Source organism: Leptonychotes weddellii, chromosome 2, assembly GCF_054177405.1.
Source record: "Leptonychotes weddellii isolate Sample4059 chromosome 2, ASM5417740v2, whole genome shotgun sequence".
Lineage (NCBI taxonomy): Eukaryota > Metazoa > Chordata > Mammalia > Carnivora > Phocidae > Leptonychotes > Leptonychotes weddellii.
In genome coordinates this window covers 147,704,872-147,731,311 of record NC_138370.1, presented here as the reverse complement: position 1 = coordinate 147,731,311, position 26,440 = coordinate 147,704,872, and the positions used below count along the sequence as shown (strand labels likewise).

Below are 26,440 nucleotides of genomic sequence, written 5' to 3'. Positions count from 1 at the left end.
GAGCTCCAGTTGAAGTCATGATACAGCACAACTACAGTTTTTGTAGTTGTACAGAACAAGATTAGACACACCCTGTGAAGAAGGCTTATGAAATAAATTCAAAGCCTGATGTGTGCATATAATTTCCCTGCCTGGGGTCTTAGTTCATAAAGACTTGCCAAGGGATCCATCCCTCAGTCATGGAAGTCAGGCTATAAATCACCTTGGAGGAAATTAATTGTTATTTCAGCAGTGATGTAAATGCTACCTCAAATTCTATTATCTGACAAACCATCTTTACCATATATCCCTCTTTGCAGTCAGTTTCCATGAAATATCTAATGGCCTCTAAAACAAGAGTTTCATTCCACAGTTGTCCAAGTGAATTATACTGTGCTCACACGGTGTTTTGAAAAGCTGAGATAAATTTATCTCAGTCAATCCCTGATCCACAGCCACCCCCCTTTGTTTCATCTGGAGATCACAATGGACAGTGATTCCACACAGCAATATGTGTGTGTATCAAAGTAAATATGCAATCTAATCACCACAGCTTTGTAAAGAACGAGGCACAATTCTGCTATTTAGGTCTCATAAATGAAAAGAGAAAAAGGGAGGAAAAAAAAAAACCAAGAGATCAGTCTCAAAAGCTGTTTCCAAGACTACCTTTTTAAGAAATTTAAAAACAAGGGCCAGTTTTTTATGCACAAAGGTAAAGGAGGCAAATTCATAGCCAGCTAATAACCTCAAAATGGTGGAACCATGAACGAGTATTTCCAAAAGAGATTCATTGCAAAGCCAGATCTAATATTTAGGAATACAGAAATATCTCTTTGTTTTTCCTACCTCCACAAGGACTTAAGAGATCATCCAGAAATTCACACAGAGGGGTTTTATTTTGTTTTGTGTAGGTTCTGGTTCCAACCATTATAAGTAGCAGAATTTTATACATTTACTAAGAATTTCTATTGGATTTTATAATCTCACAAATATCTTCTTCCTCTGGATATTTTTCACTAAACAAATATGACAAGATGTAATTAAAATAGCACTGACTTCACCAATATCACAGAATGTACACTGATAACTAATGAAGTTCTAAGGCAAGTGTAAAATGGTGGAAAAAAGTAACTGAAAGCATGTCAAATGAACCACCGACCCTTCAACACTTACTACAAACACAGCAGTCTGTAGCAGGTGTGGAAACGAATGAGGCATGTGACACAGTCACTGGCCACCGGGAGCTTAGCATATTTGAGCAACATGACACGTGGAGCTGTGAACAAACACTGAATTAGAGACCTCCTGGAAAGATTTAGACTTTAAGGAAAAGAAGTTGGATAAGGCAGATGAGGCCATATTCTGCCAGATTATTAAGCCTATTATGCACATTTTTTTTTTAATTTTATGTGACATGGACATGTCCACACCTCTTCTATCATAAAGGATACCAACCAATAATGCTGTCAAAGTCAACTGCATGCAACTAAGGAACTTTACTGTATCTTGCCAACACCGCTCATCATACTGCAGTATTTACTTTTGACTAGTCTGAGTCTCCTATTAGAGGTCAGAGATGGGTATCCTATTGAACTTTTCATGCTTAGCTCTTGGCACCTACTGAACACATCACAATCCATTATATTGTTGATGATGAATGAATGATGAATGAATGGTGCTACAGGAGTAGCTGTTTATTTGGTGATTTATCTGAATACAAAGATTGATTCTTGACAACAAAATGGTTCAGGAGGCTTCCACAAAGTTACATTTCATTAAGAAAATGATAGAAATCAATATTTTAAAATAGGCAAAAGAGGTATTCATTGAAGCATTATTCATATTAGGAAAAATGACATTCTGAATTTTCAAAAATTGGGTGGTGTGCTGTTCTATTACGGCCAGCCACTTGATAGATTACGGAACTATTAAAAATGAAAAATATGAAGGCCTACAACAGAGGAAAATTAAAATCCAACGCTAACAAAACAAATTATTTTAATCGTGAAAGGCTGAAAGATTTTCCCTTAAGATCACAAGGACGCCTGCTCTTGCCACTTCCATTCAACATAGTACCGGCAGTCCTAACCAGAGCAATTAGGCAAGAAAAAGAAATAAAAAGCATCCAAATTGAAAAGGAATTAATAAAAATATCTCCATTTCCAGATGACCTGAAAACCCATCACAGATGTAGAATACCCTACAGATTCAACAAGAAATAATTAAAACTAATAAACGAATTCAGCAAAGTCGCAAGGTATAAAATCAACATGCAAAAATCATTTGTGTTTCTATACACTAACAATGAAGAGTCCAAAATGGAAATTAAGGCAACAATTCTATCTAGAAAAGCATCAAAAAGAATAAAATATTTAGGAATAAACTTAACCAAGGCAAAAGATGTATCCACTGAGAACTACAAAATGTAGTTAAAAGAAATTAAAGAGGCAAATAAATAGAAAGATGTCCAGTGTTCATTGTCTGGGAGACTTAAAATTGTCAAGATGTCAATACTACCCAAAGTGATACACAAATTCAAAGCAATCCTTATCAAAACCCCAACAACATTTTTGCAGAAACAGAAAATCTGCACATATTCTTTTTTTTTTTTCATATTCTCTCTTTTAATAAACTTTAAGGATGAATCACTCCAAGTTACCAACAAACACTTATAATTAAACTATGAAGTAATATATTGAAGACTGCAAATTGGAAGCTACTGTTCAGACACAGAGAAGATCCAACATTTAAAACAGAGTGGCACTGGGTTACTAGAGAGGGAGAGGGGTGGGTTTAAATGGGTGATGGGTATTAAGGAGGGCACTTGTGATGAGCACTGGGTGTTGTAGGTAAGTGATGAATCACTAAATTCTGCACCTGAAACTAATATTACACTCTGTTAACTAACTGGTACTTAAATACTTGAAAAAAAGTACTTGTTTTAAAATGAAAAAATAAAATAGAATGGCATTGTCACCAATATTCAGGCTGACAATGGACCAAATTCATGACCTTTTGCATGAGGCAATCACAGGGGAGACTTGGTAAGTCTGTCCTATCAGAAAACAAGTCTGCCATTGCACTTGAAAAGCACACCAAGAGGGGCGCCTGGGTGGCTCAGGCGGTTGAGCAACCGACTCTTGACCTGGGCTCAGGTCATGATCGCAGGGTCCTGGGATCGAGGCCCGAGTCTGGCTTCATGCTCAGCAGGGAGTCGGCTTGAAGGGTTCTCTCTCTTCCTTTCCTGCTGTTCCTCCCCCGCATGCGTGCATGCTCTCTCTCTCTCCCAAATAATCTCTCTCAAATAAATAAACAAATCTTTTTTAAAAAGGCACATCAAGCAGATAGTATCATATCAAAATGATGGGAGGAATGGCCTTCTCCAGCAAACAAATACCTGGGTCTCCACAAAACAGCTATTATCACAAACTAGAGCGGTGGTAAGAATGGTAACTACCATCATCAGATACTGACAGGCTGAATCTGTTCAAAAACCGTTGACAAGGACCTTAAAAATTATATTGCTTATGAAAATCATTTTATGGATAAGAAAATGAGCACCCCAGGAAGAGATGCCTATGTACGTCAAGGTCACATAACTAGCAGGGGGCGAAACCAGGACTGGAATGTAGGTTTCCAGTGTCTCTTCATTTTCCCTAATGAAACTCCCGGGCTCGAGGCTGGAAGTACACCTTAGTCTGCGGGCAGAAAAAGGTTTCTACGCAAAACAATTTTCTCCCCACCCCCACCCATTTTATTGAGATATAATTGACATATAACATTTTATTAGTCTAAGATATACAATGTGATGATTTGATACATGCATATATTACAAAATGATCACCACAGTAAGTTTAGTTATATCCATCCGTCCATCCACCACACAGTTACACATTTTTTCTTGTGATGGGAACTTGTAAGATTATTATCTTACCAACTTTCAAACATACAATACAGTACTGTTAAGTACAGTTACCAAACCGTACATTATATCCCCAGAACTTACCTTATAACTGAAAGTTGGTACCTTTTGACCACCTTTCCCCATTTCCCCCACCCTCACCTCAGGCAACCATCATATCTGATCTCTGTTTCTCTAAGTTTGGGGGGGTTAGATTCCATATATAAGTAACACCTTATAGTATTTGTCCTTCTCTGCCTGACTTACTTCACTTAGCATAATGCCCTCAAGGTCCACCCATAATGCCCTCAAGGTCCATTGCTGTAAATGGCAGAATTTCCTTCTTTTTTTATGGCTTACTAATATTCCATTGTGTATATATGCCATGGTTTCTTTATCCATCAGCCACTGATGGGCACTTAGGTTGCTTGTATGTCCTGGCTACTGTAAATAATACGATGAACATGGGGGTGCAGATATCTCTTCTAGATAGTAATTTTATTTCCTTCAAATATATACCCACCAACGGAATTGCTTGATGATCATGTGGCAGTTCTATTTTTAATTTTTGGAGGAATCTCCATCCTGTTTTCCACAGTGGCTACACCACTACATTTACAGTAATTCACATTCCCACCAACAGTGCACAAGAATCCCTTTTCTCTACCTCCTCGCCAACACTTGTTATCTCTTTTTGATAACAGCCCTTCTAACACCTATGAGGTAAGCACAAAACAATTTCTTGTCGGCTCTTAACTACATCAGTATATGGAAACCAACTCACCCCTCCTCTAGGAAAGGAACCTTCTAGGATTACATGGAAGCTTCTCAATGATGCTGGACTTTTTGATAGCTGGCTAGTCCCATCCCATCCCTAGGGAAAGGGGTTAGGTCTGCCCTGTGCAAGGGAGACTTCCCAACATCAATTATCCCGGGAAGAGGCATAGCCTGATATAAGAAATGGGAATGAGCAAGAAAGACTTGGCAGAAAGAAAACGGAAGCGCTCCCTCTTCCAGAGCCTCATTCTCTTGCATGCCCAGACTCTACATTCAGATGTGCTGACAGTCATTTCTGGGAGTGAGAAGTGGTGGTCTACACAGAAAGGTGGCCTGGTAAGGCTGCGGGCTTTGTTAAAAGTCATAAATTCAACTTTTATCTGCTTTAGATAATTAGAGTGGACAAGGAATGGAGTGGAAAATGGGAAAACAGAGTCTCCAAAGAGCTACCACAGTGCTGACAGCAATGATTAGCAAGGTCCTCAACGTGAATAGGAACCTTCGAGACAGGAATCCAGGCATTGAACGCTAGGCTCACCCATCCAGTAAAGATGGTATCCTTTCCTGATCACGGGAGCTCTGAGGAGGGGGTGTTAATTTTTAACTAGGAGACACAATGGGTTCGCTTGCAAATCATCACAGATTAAACACAGATTTCTCAACACCAACAATATAGGCTAATATTCAATGGCTGAGCACTGTGACAACCATCCAGAATGTTTACAGTCAGCGTCCATTCTGATTGGCCAGAAGCTGGGTGTTAACTAGTTGGGTTTTTTTTTTAAAGATTTTATTTATTTATTTATTTGAGAGAGAAAATGAGAGAGAGCAGGAGAGGGGGGAGGGTCAGAGGGAGAAGCAGACTCCCTGCCGAGCAGGGAGCCCGATGCGGGACTCGATCCCGGGACTCCAGGATCGTGACCTGAGCCGAAGGCAGTCGCTTAACCAACTGAGCCACCCAGGCGCCCGGGTGTTAACTAGTTTGAGTCTCACGGCTTCCAACAGTAACGCCTGTCTCCCCACCTTCAGTATCTGCTATTGATTCCTCATCCTGGGAGAAAATTTCCTTTGTGCTATATGCTTACAGTTTATCCCAGATTCAGGAATGAATAAACATCCTGTTAATAAACTTTAAACAATAAATCTCATTATTCCCATTTTACAGGCTAGAAAATTGAGGCTCAGAGAAAGAACTCACCCACAGATAGCCAGTGGCAGAGTATGAATTTTATTCTAAAACAACCAAGTTTTAGAATTATAGAGGAATAATCCCTCTACTTCAAAAATCTACCCTCCTACAAAAGATAACACTGCAGAGAACAAGAAACTATGGGTCCTGAAGGCAAATGCATCATTGCCTCTAAAATATTAATATGGAAAAGACTGGTCATAGTATGATTTTAATCCTCCACCCAACTCTCATCCTGCAATCACTGTCAAGCATTACCTGAACACCTAAAACTTTTACATATATCTGTATGACAAAGTATTAGTCTGTTTCTTCAAAGCCCATGTATATGAACTATAAAACCAATTTAACCCTATTTATCAAGAGAAAACCTCAACGTACTTCTATTAAAGTTTTGGGAGTCCCTATGTAAATGTCTCATTGGATTAAAATATTACCACCATTTTCAACAAACGACACACTTTAACAGTAGATTTAAGGGGAAAAATCTGAATTTAACAATTTTCCCTCCAGCCATTTCTTTAAGCCTCCAACAAAAACCTCTGTTCTCAGAAATTATTTCTTTTACCTTCTACTCAGAGAACAAATGAAAATGCAACTGAATTAAATTACCAGTGCTGTGGAAACAGTGAGACACTAAATCAAAACTAGTGATGATGACATGATTTTCTCCAATGATGCCAGATTCCCTAAACACTACCCATCATCGTGATAACCTTTAAATGCCCTTTCTCTTATGGCTATGCCAGCCATTAGTTGTAATTAAAGTTCGTTTTGTCAAAATCAGCTTATTTTGCTCAATATCTGATTTTTTTCAGTTACCACTCATTGGTTCTCCTTTCTACTTATTATAATAGATCAGACACTAGTCTAACAGGTCATTTTATTGATACTATATCCACATTAGGTGAATTCATCAAAGGAGTCTGAATGTTGTAAGACTTCTGTTTAAAGACACAGAAGGTCACCAAATTCCCTTAGTAGGGTGGCCATTTAACTTATCATCCACACCAGGACACTTGACAGGGAAAGGGGGGCATTATCGAAAATGGTAAACAGGAAATAGGCAGTCAGGGCTGTCCCAGCAAACAGACACATATGGTCACCCAATTTATTAAAGAACCAAATACCAGACTTAAAAACCTAAAGTTTTGGGTGCCTGGGTGGCTCAGTTGGGTAAGCGTCTGCCTTCTGCTCAGGTCATGATCCCAGGGTCCTGGGATCGAGTCCTGCATCAGGCTCCGTGCTCAGTGGGAAGCCTGCTTCTCCCTCTCCCTCTGCCCCTCCCCCTGCTCATGCTCTCTCTCTCTCTCAAATAAATAAATAAAATCTTAAAAAAAAAAAAAAAAACCTAGAGTCTTAAAAACTGAAATCAAGATCATGGTGGGAAAGGGGAAGGATGCATCCAAACCCAATGGCGTTTCCAGATTCCCTAAACATAGCTCCTCCCACCTTGACTCTTCAAACAGTTTGTACATGTGGGTTAAGTCCAGCACATGTCATGTGCTCTCTTTACCTATTTATTGGTTTATTTTATTGCCACCCTCACACTCCTCCTTGATATTACCTTAACTTATCCCCCTTCCTGTGAGACTCCTGTCCCCTCTTCTCCTTATTTTATTTTCCATCACTGAGCTAATCAACCAGAGTTACTGGGTACTCACTACATACCAGGTACTGTGCTAAGTACCTCCTACCTAAAATGGGGAATCCAAAGCTGGATATAGTCCTTGCCAGGTAATTGTTCACATTTTTGTTTGCAATACTTTGTTTAAAACTCAATACAGTTTCTCCAACCTCCATTTCTGCATATCCTAAGCAGCTCAAGCCATGAGTACAATTGCAAAGTAGTCTCGTGAAGCCACCTCTCTGTTTATTTGTAGGTAATTTAATATATGTACTGATGGAAAAGAATACTAAACTATTTTTTTAAGTGTCAAAATTTCTACATCTTAAAAAACCTTACAAAACCTCTCCCAGCCAAGACACTGCTTTTGAGGGGAGCAAACACTCTTGCATCCCTATTTCCTCCATCAAGCTGGTGACAAACGGACTCTGTCTTGCCTTCCAGCGAACTTCCAGCACCCTGCAGAGTATCGAGCACAAAACAGGCACTCGATAAACGTTTACTGAGCAAATGATGAGGGGCTCACGGTTAACTACTTTTTTCCCAATATGAGCTCAACATTTTTGTTCCATTGATGATCTCTTAAAAAGCAGCGCCTCTGGAGTAACAGGTTCGAGATCAGCCAAAATCCCCAGATCAAACTCCTAGCCACTTAATAGCAATGCAACCCTGCGCAAGGTTTCTAATCATTCCCTAAGCTTTATTTTTCTTATGTATAAAATAGTCCTAAGCATTCTATATACCTTATTTTTCTTCTCTATTCAATAGAGATAGCACCATCTAGTTGGCAAGGTTTTTGTGGTATTTGTGAAATTTGAAAAACAATTTACGTCGAGGGCCCAGCCGGAACCCTTGAGAAATGTGTACTGAATAAAGAATAAATTGCCATTCCATTCTGTGGCTCCAGATCAAAATGTAACCATCAAAATCTAATTTGCCAAAGCTGATCTTCATTCAAACAACAGATACGCATCAAGAGCTCTAATATGCAACTGGAGTCTGTCTGCTGTTGAACATCAAAGGAAGAGCTTAACATATGCTTTTAAATGCAGGAAAACAACAATTAGTTCAGAAGTAAAAGGGAAGGGTATACAATCCCATTTTATTTTCCCTACCAAAGCATCCAAGTATTAAGAGCTTACCACCTTACAGCAGGCTGAAGCTTTTTTTTTTTTTTTGCAGGAGTCCTAGAGTGGGGGCAGGCAACCCAGGAAAGGGTTTTTAAATTCAGCATTTATTGATAACCCAAGTTTTTCCCCAGCAAGAATGGACAAGGCCAAGTTTGCCCTGTACTTTAAAGTGCAAAGCTAAGCAGACAAAAACTGCAAGAATAAGATTGGGTCTGAAGAGTATTTTTATCCAGCTGGCTTGCTCTTCCCCAGCGATCTCAAATATAAAACCTCAAAGGAGAATAACATTGCGAGTCTTTGTGCCGCTTCACATTGATGAAAGAAAATAAACTCTGTGACAGAAAGGCCCACGCTTGTTTTTGCTGTGCAGCAATGTTTTGAGATCCATTCTGCTATTTCACTTCCCCTCAGGCGAAGCAGGGGCCACTGGGAGTAAGAAGATAAGAAGCTACCCAGTGCTCCGTTTCCAGTGCACCTGAACTTAAACAACCCGTCAAGGCCAGGGGAGCTATTTACAGACCTTGACTTCCTCTTTTCCAGTAACAGGGGCAGAGACAAGCTAGGAAACTTCCCTGGGGTTTGGTTTCCTTTCTCCCAGCTCACGTATGCTCCTCTCCTGGAAGATGAAAGAAACTCTAGAGTTTTTCAAAGCCCAGAGGCAATGTTGATCTTAAATAACATTTTCCTTTATTTATTTATTTATTTATTTTTAAAGATTTATTTATTTGACAGAGAGAGAGAGAGCGCACAAGCAGGGGGAGCGGCAGAGGGAGAAGCAGACTCCCTGCTGAGCAGACAGCCCGACATGGGGCTCGATCCCAGGACCCTGGGATCACGACCTGAGCTGAAGCCAGCCGCTCAACCGACTGAGCCACCCAGGCGTCCCTATTTTCCTTTTTTTAAAAAAGCCATCATTTCCTACTCTCCTTGGGCATACAGAGCATGAAGCAAAGCTTAAACTCCCCCCTTAGAATTCACAAAAGTAGATGCAGTCCTTACAGCAAAGGGTCATCCTGGGGCAAACATGGCCTATAATTCCATCCCATAAGCTCATAATTTTGCCCTTCTTTACAGAATATCTAAGCAAAAGTGGCTCTCGTCTGAATGCAGATTTTTTCCCTTTAGATTCCCAATGAACCAGGCACATGACCCTATTACAACAGCCTAGTTTCTTAGCCATCTTCATTTATAGATGCTTTCTTGCCAAGGGCCACGGAGTTCATAAACCAAGAAAGAAGGATGCGAACGTAGGTAGTCTGACCCCAGGGCCTCTGATCATCGGCCCTGAACTAGGAAAGCCCTTCTCTTTGTTAGTCTGAGTCCAGCTGGGACCAAACGAGAGTGACCATCAGCTCCAGGGTTTCATGTGTTTTTGCAAAAGGAGGTCCTTACCTGCATGAATGGCAGGGCAACATTTTTTATGGACTCATAAATACCATTTAAGACATCTGAGTGTTAGAGCTGTCACAGTTCTGAAGCGGCAAGCACAGCTTTCAGCTTCCAAATAGGACTGGAAAGAAGTGCAATTTTAGTCTTGGCCTTACTTAGCCTTTGACAGCAAATCACAAATTATTTTTGCAATCAATCTAGATATCAAATTAAAATCCAATGACTCCTTTTTAAGTTCTACTTAGCTATAACTGCAACTGAGGCTTTACATTTATAATAAAAAAATTATTGAATTTTAGGAGACAGAAAAATTTTAAGAGATGATTCATCCTTTTTGTTTTTTTAAAAGTAGGCTCCACGCCCAGTGCAGAGCCCAACACAGGGCTTGAACTCAGAACCCTGAGATCAAGACCTGAGCTGAGATCAAGAGTCAGACACCCAACCGACTGAGTCATCCAGGCGCCCCAAGAGATTTTTCATCTTATCAACACATATTTTATTGAGCAAAGAGATATGAAAGACAAAAACAAAAAAATGAATGACGCTGGATCCCAGTGCTCAGAATCTTCCCATCTAGTAAATTAAACAAAACATTGTGTAAATAACTGTGACCCACTTCAAGTTAAAAACAATAAAAAATAAAATCAGAAAATGTTATCAAAGAGATTCAGGTAGGGTATTAAGGGAGTTCAACATATAGAAAAGATTACTTCTAAACATAGCACAGTCATTAAGAACATAAACATGAGAGTCACAAAGACCCAGGTTCGAGTCTTAATGATACCCCTCCCTAGCTGTGTGAAATTAGACAAGTTATTTAACCTCCTGAGCCTCATTTACAAAATCTTTAAAATGGGACAATAATATCTACCTCTCAGAACTGATACAGGATTAAGGAAAATAAAATCTTAAAACCCTTACTACAGTTCCTAGCACACTCGCAAGTTAACTTGAGTGGCTTCCAGTCCCAGACCTACTAGTTCTCCGTCCCCCGTGTCTAGTTCTTTCTCTTACAAATGCCCCTTAACCTGTCCAATGCCCTGCCAGATCCTATTATCAAATCTTATATATGTATGTATGTATTTATAGAGAGGGCAGAGGCAAGAGGGAGAGAGAGAATCCCAAGCAGGCTCCATGCCCAGCGTGGAGCCTGACATGGGGCTCGATCTCACAACCCAGAGATCATGACTTGAACCAAAATCAAGAGCCAGATGCTTAATTGCCTGAGCCACCAGGCACTCCTATCAACCCTCCTTTAAAGATGAGGAAATAGAGTTTGAGAATGGGGAACATGCGCAATGTCATATAGTTAGTAAACAGACCACCATGTCCACCTCCAGACTCCTAGGCCTTTGGGTACATGGTTATTTCTTTGTGTAATCTCTTCTATTATTTTAAAAGCAATTAAAAGGCAAGTAGAGCATTTTATTATGCAAATTTTAAAAGGTACCCTCTCTAGGCAGGCCCAGACCCAAGAGCACACAGTTTGTGAGTAATGTGGCAGATGGTTATTAGTCCCCACCACTCACCATTCACACATTCCCTTGTGCAGTGAACAATCTGCACGACCTCACATGGTGGCCCTGGGGCTCCAGGCTCGTTTTCTCTTTTTCAGTCTACATTCCACACTGCCACCCAGGTGATTTTTGTAAAACTCCCATCTAATTATGAACTTTCTTCTACCTTAAAATTTTTATGGCTATATATTGCTTAGAAACCCCAAGCCTCTAGCATGGCACACATGTGAGCCTCCTCACTCTGGCACCAATGCCTTTCAAATCTCAGAGCCAACTCTGCTCTCCACCATGTCCCACACCCCAGCCGCAGTAGAGTTCTCACTACTCCCGGAACATACCATGAGCTTCCACTCCTCTACACCTCAGCACATGCTTTTCCTACTACTACCTCCAACTCCTCCCTGTCTTCTAACACCCACAAGATTTATCTCAGGGACAGCTCTTCCATGCAATAAAGACATTTCCTGATTCCTCAGCTGAAATGACTGCTCCTTCCTCAGCAAACCCAAGTCCCCACCACCTCGAAGGAGTCAGGAGGATATTGCATGGGCTTTGACGTTAGATGGGTCAGAGTCAGAATCCTAACTCAAACATCTTCTAGCTGAGTGAGTGTGGGCAAGTTACCTTCCTCCCTAAATTTCAATAATCCCTACCCCAAGAATTACTGGGAAAATCAAATGGCCCCATGCTATGTCTTTCACACTTGCCCAGGCACTAAAGCCACCCTATGGGCAGAATGCATGAAATCTCAGTACATTCAATTGTATCATGTGAACTAAGAATTACTCTAGGAGGAGAAATTATGACTACATTACATGTATACAGGTTTTCAAGTATAAAAAATATATATGTTTTTACAATTATTGCTTGAAGTTTATCAACTAAATGCTTCAACCCTTTTTTTTCCATTTATTAATTTAACTTAACAAGTAGTCACAGGTATTAGAAGTTTAAGAAAATATAATGGAAGAAAAAAACCCAAAGATTAGAGAATTCTATTTATAACTTATTTTGGAGGGAATGGGTCAGTAAGTATCATTACTGAATTTTCGTAATCAAAGACCTCATCTAAGAGCATCCCTCCCACGGCTTGTCACATGTACAGCCTGAATAAATGTCATCTGAATCTGAATTTGAAACTCAAATTATGTTCCTTGAAAGCAAGGGCATATCAGTCATCTCTGAATAAGGAGCTCCTAGCACAGTGGCTGGTGCATAGTAGTTACACACCAAATGTTGATTTAATAAATGAACTTAAAATTGAGAAAGTATGCAAAGGGCTAGAAAACATTCTGCATCTCCAATTAATTTAGATTGCAATTTACTCCAATAAATTCTAGTCCAAAGTCTTTGAAATGCTCCTCCCTTTGTACCCATCACCTCATTCGAGAAATTTAAGTTTCTCAGGAAGGAGAAATATGTAGGTGGAATCCTTCCTTCGGCACAGAAATATTGATGAAGACAACAAAGCAGGAGGAACGTGTCACCTGCACTCTTGGTAGTATAACAAAGGGACCAAAGAAGACACAGTGCTTTATACACCATACCTGTCAGACAGTGACACTTAGAGTTTTGAATACCCATCTAGTCCCACGAGCCTCCTATTCAGAACATGTCTGGTTACAGTAAACACCGTACAGATTATAGAAGGTGAATCCTAGTCTATTCTCTGTTTGCAGATGGAAAATTCACACTCTGTATTTCACATTTGTATTCTCCTTTGTAACGGAAAGCCACGATGTCCTCAAATTAAACAAAAAGCTAAGATCTGATTGTTTTACTTTCACTAAAAATGATTTTGTAGATAAATATTCGTTAGCATGGGGATTCATTATTTATTGTTAAGTGGAAAAAGACAGGATACTGAACAGTTTGAAGAATAGAATCCTCTTTCAGTACTGACATAAAAAGAAACGTATGCACATGTTCAGTAGAACAGTAAAAGAGAAGCTATTTTTTACTTCTTTTAAAATAATCCATGGCTAATTTTTCAAAAGGGCATCTATACTTTATAAGCATTACAGACTCAAGTGTCCAGAAATCTACCTTAAATAATTAAATAAAATGCAAATGCAAGTAAGAAAAAATAAAATTAGAGGATGCAAAGATGCTGAAAAGAAGTGTGGAGGTTCTTTCGGGTGCTGGCTTTTTCCTAAAATTGTGCTTGCCTCGCCCCTAAAGAAATCACTGATACATTTAAGTACCCATTCCAGTTTTCAAAGTACGGTCAGAAACATTCCCCTAGGACTTTTGTCACTGTCAGAAAGGACGTCCTTCCTTCTCCCCTGCCCTGCCTCTTCCTTAATGTTGCCTTCCACCTAACCAGTTCCTGCAGGACCGGATTTATACAGAGTGTACTTAGGCATTATAAACTTCTTTCTTTCTTTCTGTCTTTCTTTTTCTTTTTTCTTTCTTTCTTCCTTTTCTTCTTTCTTTCTTTCTTTCTTTTTCTTTCTTTCTTCCTTTCCTTTCCTTTCCTTTCCTTCCTTCCTTCCTTCCTTTCTTTCTTTCTTTCTTTCTTTCAACCTAAAGGTAAATTATGCACAGCCTTCTGTGCATATAAATATTCACTTATACCATCAGTTTTAGGAAGCAGGGATCTTTTTGCCCTGGTCCCTCTGGTAACACAGGGGTTGTCTTTAGCTTATTATTGTGACCAGAGTTCCTACAGATGTCTTGCCTCTACAAAATGGAAATACAACTTTTACAACAATGGCACAAAGGGAGTATTTTGGTACAAGGGAAGGAAAATACCTCACCAGAGACTATATTAAATTTTAAAGAGATGCTAAATTATTTGAAAGACAGTTTCAGTAGCTTACCTTCTGGAGGGCTAAGTTATATTTCCAATCTAAACATCAAATATCTAGATCCTGAAGCCCACAGAATTAATCTTTTGCCCTTTTCATTCCACTTCTGTGGATAGACTGATGACTTCCCACATAATCCTCTTTCAAATACTGTTCCAAGGGCGCCTGGGTGGCTCAGTTGGTTAAGCGACTGCCTTCGGCTCAGGTCATGATCCTGGAGTCCCTGGATCGAGTCCCGCATCGGGCTCCCTGCTCGGCAGGGAGCCTGCTTCTCCCTCTGATCCTCCCCCCTCTCATGTGCTCTCTCTCTCTCATTCGCTCTGTCTCAAATAAATAAATAAAATCTTTAAAAAAAAAAAAACAAATACTGTTCCAAGAAGGAATAATAACTATACCACATAGGATTTCCTTTATGTTAAGGTTAATATGTGAATATAAAATTCAACTAAATAAATTGCTATCATTTTTTAAAATGCCACTGACAATAGCATTTCACTACTGCAAATATTTCACTGTAACATTAAAAAAATTTTGGAGAAAATTTACAAAGTCCTTGCTTTCAATGAATTTATATTGACAGCCCTCAGAAATTATATTTGTAGTGTGTATATACTCTTTGTAATAAATCTTTCAGTACAAATATTTTATATAACCTAAAAAAGCTTCATAATTCATGACCCTTACCTAATATAAGTATTATATAATAATACACAATTTAATTATAAGCAAATTTATAGTGTGTACAATATAACAATGAAATCTGATCTTACTATTTAATACTTCTGTGGAACTTCTAGAGCAGAGTTGTCTTCTGCCTTGTTTTGTTTTAGACACATTTAACTAGCTTATTTGTACGGTCAGAAATGTAGAGGAACCGTAAGACAAAAGGCATACAAAGTTTAGGAAACTCCCTAGGAATTTTATGGACAAATGGTTCCTATTGTCAATGATATTGTTTCTGGAACATGCCAGAGAAAACGATTTGTGTGTGTGTGTGTGTGTGAATGTACATGTGTATGTTTTGTTTTGCTTACATTCTTATGGGCCATTCATACTTCCACGTAAATTCAGCAATAAAGCAGATTGACTTTATTATCTTCAAGGCCCATTTTTACCGTTTCAAAAAGATCAGGGAATAAAACTGAACTTTATGGACCCAAGCAATTTTTTCTAAAAGATAGCAAAACCATTCACACAATGTCTTAATTAGAATATCTCAGAGTACCAACAAAAAGCTATAAAACAATAAAACTGACAGACACATCCATTCTTCTAAGACCAAGCTACATGAGGGACATATTGAACAAATGATTACACATTTTGTTTTCCTTTCCAGACAAGAGAAGAGCCAAATGGGATTTCATTCTTAAAATTCAGAACCAAAGAGCCTATCTAAAAGTCTAAAACACTTGAAGCTCAGAAAACTGGACTCACTTTTCTGGCACACCACAGTAAATGCTTTACCCTTATAATTTAATTTGTCTACTACACACCTGATAAAAGGTTTATCACAACCTTGAGGACTCAGTTTATGAAACCCAAAAGACTTGGCACAATGCAGACAGTCTTTTACTTATTTATTTATTTTTTTTAATTTTTTTTTTATTTTTCTTTTTTATAAATTTTTTTTTTTTTAAAGATTTTATTTATTTATTTGACAGAGAGAGAGATAGCGAGAGCAGTAACACAAGCAGGGGGAATGGGAGAGGGAGAAGCAGGCTTCTCGCCGAGCAGGGAGCCCGATGTGGGACTCGATCCCAGGACCCTGGGATCATGACCTGAGCCGAAGGCAGACACTTAAAGACTGAGCCACCCAGGCGCCCCTATTTATTTTTTTTTAAAAAAGGTCTCTCGAGTTCCTTTCTATTTTTCAAATCTGTAAGAGCATATGAAACTTACAAAGCCAGGAAAGAATAAAAGTAGAAAAGCCACAGACCCACACTGTTAACTTTCTGAGAGAAGTGTAACAAGAATTTTTTTTTAAAAAAGCAAGTTAGAAAATTACTTACTTTTTCCCCAGGTCTTTGGTACAGAGCTCAGAAGGCAAATTTCCCTTTTCCCACAAAGTCTTGTTAGTTAATAGCAATCACTCAATGAGGTCAAGCAGCCCAAATATCTAAAAACTGTGCAGAGACAAAAAGTTAAAATTCAAAGTCAGCTCAGAGATTAAAAATCAAGACACCCCCTTGCTATTCAGGGTCTCTGCATAATTAGAATACACATTTCATTGGAATATCTAAATGATGAGCCATGTTAGTTACTTTTCTTTCAGAACAATACTAACAAGGCCTGCTAAATCAAGATGCTATTTTGATCCGTTGTCTTATTAAAACCACTAAAGGAGGATCCAGCAAAGGCTTCTTGGCAACCATTCACGGTAAAACTGTCCTTCTCGGGGAGTCATAAAAAATAACCGGGGGAGGATCCGGGCTTCTAATTATACTGTGACTTGGGAGGGAAGGTCTCCCGAAGTCACATTTGCCTGCTCCACCTTCCAAAGACAAGCTCACCTCACAAGCACAGAAATGGTTGTAAGTAGAAATGCACAGTAACAACCTAAAGAAAATCACCAACAACTTCTAAGCACCCTTCAGGTGGTTTCATTTAAGCACACTTCACTTTTGCAGGTGGGAATGAGGAGTTGTTTTTTCTAATCAAAGAGAAAACCGGAAAATTCTATACGATAATATCCTCATTTGGAACCAAAGTTTCTTCCCCAACAATCTCACAAATGAATACATAGGTAATACCTCATGAGATGACAAAGTTTGAGTAGGTAAAACGGATGACATAGGTAAACCATAACTAAAGTCAGCACGCTGCCACCCTCCCCCCCAGGCTCTTCCATGCTGGGCCTTACACTAGATGTAATTCTAAGCACAATAAATTCATTTAAAAGCCACAGGAGATTGAGAAATAGGTCAATGAGAAGGAGGCAGGAAGCAATGTTACAGGAGGCGGTTATAACTGAAAAACAGAATCCCACAAACATTGATAGGCATCACTCATTATTATTATTGTCACTGTGACCGCCAACACTTAACACGATGCTCACTTGTATGCCAGATTCTTCTCGGAAGCGTTCTACACGTATTCACTCTATTAGGGATAGAGAAAAGAAGAACATCCCCTCGACGTCACTGTCTTACCACTCGGTACAATCAGTTCTGCTATAACGTTTGTGTTTGTTCCAAGACTGCTATGCAATCTCACATTTGTTGATGCATGATTTCATTGCAGGAAACCCTAGGTAATAGCAGAAGACTGCACCTAGGCAGAACACAGCTGCGTAAAGATACGCAGGATGCGCAAAGCCCATGCCTCCAACATCTACGGGCGACCCCAGTGTCCACCAGTGCTATGAGCTACACCCATCCACACAAGGTGCCCCAACTTCCCTTCTGATTTCAGGGAGCCCTCCTTCCACCACTTCAAATAACTCATAACCCGCAACCTTTGGAAGGCCTCAGTCTGCAAGAAAACATCAGGATTTTGTCAAGGTAAAGTGTCATATTGATTGTACTATTTATTTCTTAACCACCTGATATCTGTAAAATTGTGCTACAATTTTTATTCAGTTCCTACCTTATTTTTTTAATGTGTCACTGATAAAGCTTTTTGAGTGTTATGCCCTGACCCTATTTTTCCCATAAGTGCTGTGGGTTTTACTGCATGATTTTGCATAGCACGGTGGGTCTCAGAAACACCTGTCTCGGATTTTAGCAGAACTGACTATACAGTAACTAGTGTTCATAAAGATGCTTGTGATTTGAACCAGAAGGGGGTAAATTGTGATTTTTATAGCTTTTCATTATGTTAAAGAGGATAGCAACATATGTAATACAATTTTAGAAAGATTCTCATTCACAATGTTTATAATTATCAAGTGTAGACACTTAAGGGACAGTTTGAGTTACGTGAAAATTTTATTTATGAGAAGTTCCCTAATGGTGTTAGATAAATAAGGCTACCACACCATTCTGCACAGATCAAGATGATGGCGTTATAAAGACAGATCCTGGCAACAAGAGGGCTTAACTGTAATTACTGGAAATGACAAACTGGACTGAATTACTTTTCACCCCTTGAAACCAGTAAATTGAAAAAAGACTCTGAATTTATCCTTTAAAAAGTCCAAGATATACATAAAAAGTATGGATGTGTATGTACAAAGAAGTTTTCCTATGATAAGTAATATGACTTCAAGCAATTTTAAAAATATAAATGCCCAACAATGGGTAAACAGTTTTTTCTAAATCCGTAAATCATTTCATAAAATGGGAAAACGTTTCTAAGCAGTGTTCATTGGCAATGCAGACTATAAAACAGGATGTTCAGTATAGTCCCAATTTTGTTTAAAAGTATCTGTAGCTAGAAAAAGGGGGGAAAAAAGTCAACATTTGTATAGCTGCTAATTAGAGATAATGAAATTAGAGTAAAATAATTTTTAGTTTCTTTGCATTTTCTTGTGGTACCCAAATTTCTCACAATAACCACATCTACTTTTACAATTACAAATAACAATACGCTAAGAAGCATCTGGGTGGCTCAGTCATTAAGCATCTGACTTTGGCTCAGGTCATGATCTCGGGGTCCTGGGATCCAGCCCAGCATCAGGCTCCCTGCTTAGCGGGGAGTGTGCTTGTCCCTCTCCCTCTCTTTCTGCCTCTCCCCCTGCTCGTGCTGACTCTCTCTCAAATAAATAAACAAAATCTTTAAAAAAAAAAACAGACAAATAACAATATGCTATATAAAAACAGAACTAAGGCATTTGATGGGAAAAAACCTCTTTTTATCCCCACTTTAAGTTCACATGTAAATCCAGCCAATGAAGGCCAGACCAAGAACAAGGACACCAGAAGCTTCCTTCATAAGCATTAACAGACCCAGTCTCATAACTGAACCCTTCAAAGTATTTTCTATCTCACAACTCAAGGCAAACACAGTCCCAACAGGGACATTCAAAATATATAAATCCATTACAGAGGCCAAAATATAATTTGCTTTTACTGGCTAAAACTGTCATGTATTTAGTAAAATCCAGATGAAAGAAGATTTTTTTAAGTTATATAATTGTATATAAGCCGTCTTAATATCTGAAAGAAATTTCATTCTGAATGAAGAAATTGTTTCTGGATAAAGCGCCTTTCAAACAAGATCAAGATTAAAGAAATACAAGGGGCAGTGGACTTGGGCGTAGGAATAACCGCTCCACTTGGTGAGTTTTAAATAGAAAGTACCAAGAGACAGAGGCTGATCTTTATGAGTTCCAAAAGAACTCAGTTATATTAAGATCTTCCCAATAACAACGAAACTTGACTTTGAAAATTGTCCATTTGCCAAAAATGGTGACTCCTTAGTCGTGAGGGCACTTAGTTTGATCCCATACGTGGATATCACAAAAGAACTGAATGGTGAGGGTACTCAGGAGTCAAAGGACAATTTGGGACAATGTGGCCACAACACACCTGAGTTCACTCACCTATGCTCGGCTAGCAGCACATTTAAAGAATGTGTTCCTTTCCATTTTCAGTTTAACCTTCCTGGTGTAATGCACAGCCAGGAACCCACAAGAACAGTTGCTTTAATATGATGACTCTGCATTCTCAAGAACGTACTGAGAATTCAAAGTCGCTGGTTGTGGGTGTGGGTGTGCGCTTCTGTTTCATGAAACTATAAAGCATCTGTAACATTCAGCATACACGTTGGAATAAAAACCATATTCCTGCTGGACAAAGTATGCATGCAGTAGTCTTTATATTTTTGTTTTGTTTTCTTCCACTTCCACAAATGCTGACTTTGATGAAAACCAAACAAAAACAAAACCCTTATGTTTCAAATTTGCTTTGATATTTTTAAGCATTTTCATAGGTTCCCTATCAAATGGAAACGAAAGCTACTGGCTTCGTGTTTTGTTTTAAAGAATAGAAAAGGCAAAATGAACATTTAAATTCGTTATTATGTACAGAAAAAGATCACAGAGGACAGACTGAGTTCCAAAAAATCAGGCGATTCAAGATACCTCTCAGAGGCTCTATCATCGTATCAAATGCATGCTGATTACTTTGGAAAATAACAGAAATTCTTGGCTTCTGAGTCTCACAAGTTGCTGCCTAAAATGCTGCACATATGCATCTCTAATAATTTGCAACCAGATATTATAATCAGTACATCAAGTCAGATATTATATTCAATTGTGAATATTCAAAATAAAAAGTATGAATTTTAATTTTTAAAGGCCATGTTGAAATATACATCCATCTGGGCATACCACATGCTGACCCTGAAAATACAGAGCACTTAGGAACTCTCAGGATGGAAACTATATTTCTTAAATTGCTCTAAGAATTAGCACATGTATAGCTCAGGGGAATACGCTCTCTTAGCATTACTGGATATAAAAAAGGGGCAACCGATTTTCAGAGTCTACCTAGAAAACAAGCAGGAATTATTTCCTGGGGCTCTCTAGCCACTCCCTGGGCAGAATTCCAACATAATTTAAATCGGTCTTTGGCACCATTTCACTTCCCTTTTTGCCTCACTGTGCTACCTCCGGTCCAAAGCCAGAGGACCTTCACTTTTGATGGCCTCTTCCTCTCAACTGGTTCTTTCCTTCCAACTTCTAAACAACCAGTGGCTCCAAGGGAATAGTTTAGCAGAAATTGGAGGACGGGAGAGCTTAAACAAATGACGGTTGACGTTTAACTTTCTCTAGATCATACGTATTTTTAAAGAAAAGCCTGAGCACCCAGATCTTGGCTTCTAAATACCTTAGTTCATTCCAGAAACAGTTGGGTCCAGGCCTGGGGCAAAGACAGCATAAATTTGCCTAGAATATCTTACTTTGCCAGAAACTAAGGAAATGCTCAAATATTAACGCAGACATGACAAAAGGACACGGGAGCCACCTCAAAGGGGCTCCCACTGGCCAAATGTGAGACAGTTTGAACAACAGCAAAAAAAAAGAATGATATGGATGAATTAGAACATACTGAATAAAACAAAGGAACCATAAATCCAGAGACATTCATGAAATAGGGGATAGCAGGAAGCTCTTCTTTAGGAAGAATGCCAGCTAATAAAATACCAAAGGAATAGCAGAAATAGAAAATCCCACTTTGCAACCACCCGGGCGATAATTGATTCAGTCAAGGATCATTAATGGATGCTAAAACCATTAGGGAAAGGGTTTTGTGGATCAGGATACTCACACAGTCTCAGAGTATCACCCCACAGATTACTTATCACTTGCCTAGGGGAAAGGGTGTCTTTATAATGGAGAATTCTGGCAGACCACTTTACCCAAGTGATAGTTAGCATAATCAATTATGAGACAATTGAATGTCATGTGTCTCCACAATCACTGTGTCATATGTTTGTCAAAATGCTTAATCTGTACCTAATCATAAAGTAACAATCAAACAAATCCAGATTGTGGGACTTTCCGCTAGACAACTGTCTTGAAATCTTCCAAGATATCAGTGCCATGAATGATAAAAAAAAAAAAAAAAACAAAAACGGGGTGACTGCTCTATTAAAGGAAACTAAAGATACAAAATTCAATGAATGATTGTTGAGGGTTCTTAGATGAGGAAAGGAATAGTTATAAAAAACATTGGAATAACTGGGGAAAGTTAAATAAGTATTCAAATATTATCTATATATTAGATAATATTTCTTAGTGATGGGTTATGTGGAAGAGTATTCTTGTACTTGGTAGATATGTGTTAAAGTATTTGGAACAAAAAGTTTATGATCTCTATAACTCAAATGGTTCAGTAAAAATTATTTAAAGTGTGTGCATGTGTAGAGAGCCAGCCAGACAAGACACAGAGACAGAGATAAAGCAAATCTGGCAAAATGTTAGCATTTTATATGGCAGGCTAACTGTGGTCTATAAAAACCAGTAATCATGATTACTTGCGGGCTGCTAGATCTACTCTGTATAAAGACAGATCATAAATGACTTGAAAGGAAACAGACACAGATAGGTATATAGTCCTGATTACTTTGGAAAATAACAGAAATTCTTGGCTTCTGAGTCTCACAAGTTGCTGCCTAAAATGCTGCACATATGCATCTCTAATAATTTGCAAACAGATATTATAATCAGTACATCAAGTCAGATATTATATTCAATTGTGAATATTCAAAATAAAAAGTATGAATTTTAATTTTTAAAGGCCATGCTGAACTATACATCCATCTCGGCATACCACATGCTATATTTCAAGAAACTTTTTCCAATTCATTTCTCTTCTGTAGCAATTGATTAATGACCACTAGTTGGGATGAAGGAGATTGAAAAAGAAAAAGAAACTCAAGGAAGAGGATAAACATGAGCAACTGTTCTGTTCTCCTCCACTAACTGTGAAGGAGAGGTAGGTCTCAAGGTTTTAAAATTCTGCCTTGTGGGGAGCCTGGGTGGCTCAGTCATTAAGCGTCTGCCTCCGGCTCAGGTCATGATCGCAGGGTCCTGGGATCGAGCCCCGTATCGGGCTCCCTGCTCCGCGGGAAGCCTGCTTCTCCCTCTCCCACTCCCCCTGCTTGTGTTCCCTCTCTCGCTGTGTCTCTCTCTGTCAAATAAATAATTTAAAAAATCTAAAAAAAAAAAAAAAAAGAAACATATACCGGATGCCTGGGTGGCTCAGTCATTAAGCGTCTGCCTCCGGCTCAGGTCATGATCCCGGGGTCCTGGGATCGAGCCCCGTATCGGGCTCCCTGCTCAGCGGGAAGCCTGCTTCTCCCTCTCCCGCTCCCCCTGCTTGTGTTCCTGCTCTGTCTCTCTCTCTCTGTCAAATAAATAAAATCTTAAAAAATAATAATAAATAAAATAAATAAAATTCTGCCTTGTTTCCCTTCCCGGTGAGAAAGCCTGTGTGCATGTGGCCATTTCCACTGAGCCAGAAAGAGTCCCTCTGCAAGCTTCCTACTGAGCAAACCCTGAGGCGGAAAGGCTGAGCAGCTCAACTCATCCCCAGCCCTGGTCAAGCCTACGACAGGCCGTCTGAGCGACAAGCCAGGGAGGCAAACAAACATGCATCCCAGAAGCACAGCTCTCTGCAGCTGCCCCAAGTTTAATGGGTTTGAAACAGAACTCTCCCCACCAAATGTGACCCCTCGTTTCTATGACCCCTTTTCTTAGTCTATCCAGTCTCAAAATTGCAGCTTCGTCTTTCACTTTGGTTCCCATGGCCCATCCTTCATACCCACTCTTGCTCGTTTGCATCCTCAAGACCATGTTGGCCACGGTCTCTCAGATTCCAGGCGAATGGCCTCTCTTTCCTCTGTTCTTCCTCAAAATTTCTGTCTATGGTACTCACTTGGCACTTTTTTAATATCTTTCTCATACGGTATCAATTCCACACCCACTGTAGGTAAGTGCTTTGCTATGCTATCTCATTTATAAAATCACTGTAAGTCTGTGAAATATTCTTTTATCCCAACGTTACAGAAGAATGGATGTTCAGGGGAGACAATCTGTCCAAGATCACAGTTGTAATGCTGACATTCAGACCTGGCCTTCTGGTTCTACCCTAACACCAAGGGGCTTCATATTGTTAGTTACAACTTTAAACACCATCCCCTGGCCTTAAATCAAGCGGATGATCCTCAAAGGAAAGGACCCATTTCATCCAACTTTGTGCTCTCTCTAGAGCCTAGCAATACTCATAACTCATGTTCACGGGTTTATATTTCAAGCCTCAGCTCAGAGACTATTTTTCTCGGTGACTTCCACCCCTGCAGAAGCAACCACTCAATCCTCCTTGCCCTCCATATGCTTCTCCTGCAGGATATGCAAACCTTACCTGCAGGGTCCGGGACTGCTACGTGTGGACCCAGAACACAGGAAGCCCTTCACGAATGTTCACTGAATGAAATGTTTATGTGTGAGACAGATTTCTTGACAGGGTTGCTATGGCTTACTAAAAAAAAAAAAAGAGAGAGAGAGAGACCTCATGTTTAGCTTTGGTGCATATGAGGCGAATTATTTTAAGAAAACATGACAGAGGGGAAATGGAGAAGAACAGAGAGCACAGGTCTTGGCTCTTTGAGCCATATCCACTTCACTTGCTGCCCTGAGTATACTGTGTTATAGAGCTTCCAAATTTTAATGTATATGTAATATCACTCAATACAAATTATGATTCTGGGGTAGAGCCCAAGATTCTGCATTAGCAAGCTCCCAAGAGATGTCGAGGACGCTGAATCTAGGGACCACACATTTGAGTAGCAAAAAGTTCTAGACAGTATAGTGAAAGTCTGCCCGTTTAGAGAGATGTAACACGTAGATTAAAATAGCGAGACATAAATTCACAGAGGGTTAATGCTAGTTATCTCTGGGTTTCTCCTTTCCACTTTTCTATAATTTCCAAGAATCTTATCATGATTCTTGCTGATGGCAATAAAATTTTAAATCCTATATATACAATTGCACTTAAAAACTGTACATTTGGACATTTCCACTCTGCACGGCTACATCTTTATTTAAGCAACAAATATACTTAAAAGGACTAGGCTGGGGAGAGAACAGGTTGATGAATTAGCAATTCCCTATCTCCTCATTTAAACACTTAGATTAACATAAAACAGCAATTATCCTTAACAATCACCACAAGCATTGTTTTTCTCAGGTTCCTTTCCCTTAAAAGAGAAAGAATCCATTCAGTTGGAAGACAACAAAAGGCAACCCAAATTAAGGACAGAAGGAAAAACAAGCAGGCACTACATACTGGATCTTTTCCAAGTGGGTCAATGCAACTGCATCAAAGTCCAAACAGAGGTGGAAATAAGGTTCCCCTAGAAGAGGCAGGGTGGGCTGGGTTCCACTACAAGGCTAAATGGAATCATTTAACGTAGCACTCACCGTGCACCTGCCAGTGAGGTGGAAAGAAATGATTCCCAGAGGAGCCCCACTTCCACAGTGTAACAAGGAGATGTCATTAGGAAAAGGCAATGAGAGGGTGCCCCTTTGGAGGAGAACCTTCCTCAATACCCATCTCCGTCTCTTGCGTAAGAGTCCCAGTGCTGGCCAGGGTATATTCTGTGAGTCGGAGAAGTGTAGCCGGGGGGAGGGGGAATTTTGCACACCCACCCCAGGACTTAGAACAATTCAGACACTTGCCCAGCCATAGGTGTCTGTGAATCGGGGTGGGCCAAAACCAAAGAAGGAGGTTCTGTGCCCCAGCACTCACAAGGTTCTGCTTCCTCTGCTTTCCAAATCTCTTCCAACTTCCAGGGACTTTCCCGTCGCAAGCTTCAGGCACTCATACCACAATTCCACCCGCGGTCCTGACGGACTTCTTGCCTTCCAGAAATATTGTGAAACTCACTGTGAAATTACCCACAGGGATTGGAACCGAGTGTCCAAAAAGCTTATCGAGCCAACGGAACCAAAAATCACTTCTGCGTGTCTACACAGAACCATTCGGGATGTCTTTTCACATGGGGGAAGTTTCGACACTGGCCTCACCCGAAATCAATGTGTCACTATATCTCTACTGAATTCTATGAGTCTAGTGCTGGTCTACTCAAGGCGAGTAGGCAGATGCGGAGTTATTTAAAAATGCGATCACTTGAAATTTCAAAACTAACATCAAAGTCATCATCTTGATGGGGGGAATCTGAATCTATTTGGACTTAACATTTATTTATTGATATTCAGTAAGGCAGTTTCCTTATTTCTTGGAGATGCATGCTCAAATATTTTGGGGTAAAATGTCATGATATCTAGAATTTATTTTTAAATGGTTCAGCAAAAGATAACCTATGAAAATTTATACTGATGAAGTACATAGGGAAGAATGTTAATAACTGTTAAAGTTAGGGACATCTGGATGGCTCAGTCGTTAAGCGTCTGCCTTCAGCTCAGGTCATGATCCCAGGGTCCTGGGATCCAGCCCAGCATCTGGCTTCCTGCTCAGCAGGGAGCCTGCTTCTCCCTCTCCTCCCCACATGTGTGCTCTCTGTCACTGTCTCTCTCTCTCAAATAAATAAAATCTTTAAAAAAAATAATTATTATTATTAAAATTAGATGGAGATTCTATGGATGTTCACTGTGGTATTCATTCTACTTTTTTCTATATTTGAAAACTTTTAAAAGTTTAAATTTCTCTCAGTC

The 26,440-nt window shown here is 39.5% G+C and overlaps 1 protein-coding gene and 1 long non-coding RNA gene across 20 annotated transcripts in view; one reads left to right on the top strand and one right to left on the bottom strand.

The window, feature by feature from the left end:
* The window catches only part of APBB2 (amyloid beta precursor protein binding family B member 2), a 380,935-nt gene that overhangs the window by 258,960 nt on the left and 95,535 nt on the right, over positions 1-26,440 (bottom strand). For 13 of the 19 annotated variants that reach the window (XM_081813013.1, XM_081813029.1, XM_081813028.1 and 10 more), the window contains one exon: positions 16,329-16,442. The exons of 1 other annotated variant lie outside the window; for it this stretch is intronic. The gene's annotated coding sequence lies outside the window, so the exon portion shown is untranslated. Of the gene's footprint in view, positions 1-9,123; positions 9,220-16,328; positions 16,443-24,128; positions 24,246-26,440 lie in introns of those variants that run through there. 5 more of the 19 variants (XM_081813017.1, XM_081813011.1, XM_081813021.1 and 2 more) reach the window with 3 other exon arrangements.
* LOC102740478 (uncharacterized) lies at positions 17,490-25,886 on the top strand. The gene is made up of 3 exons (XR_014143212.1): positions 17,490-17,819; positions 22,585-22,704; positions 23,190-25,886. It is a non-coding gene; the product is annotated as an uncharacterized LOC102740478 (long non-coding RNA).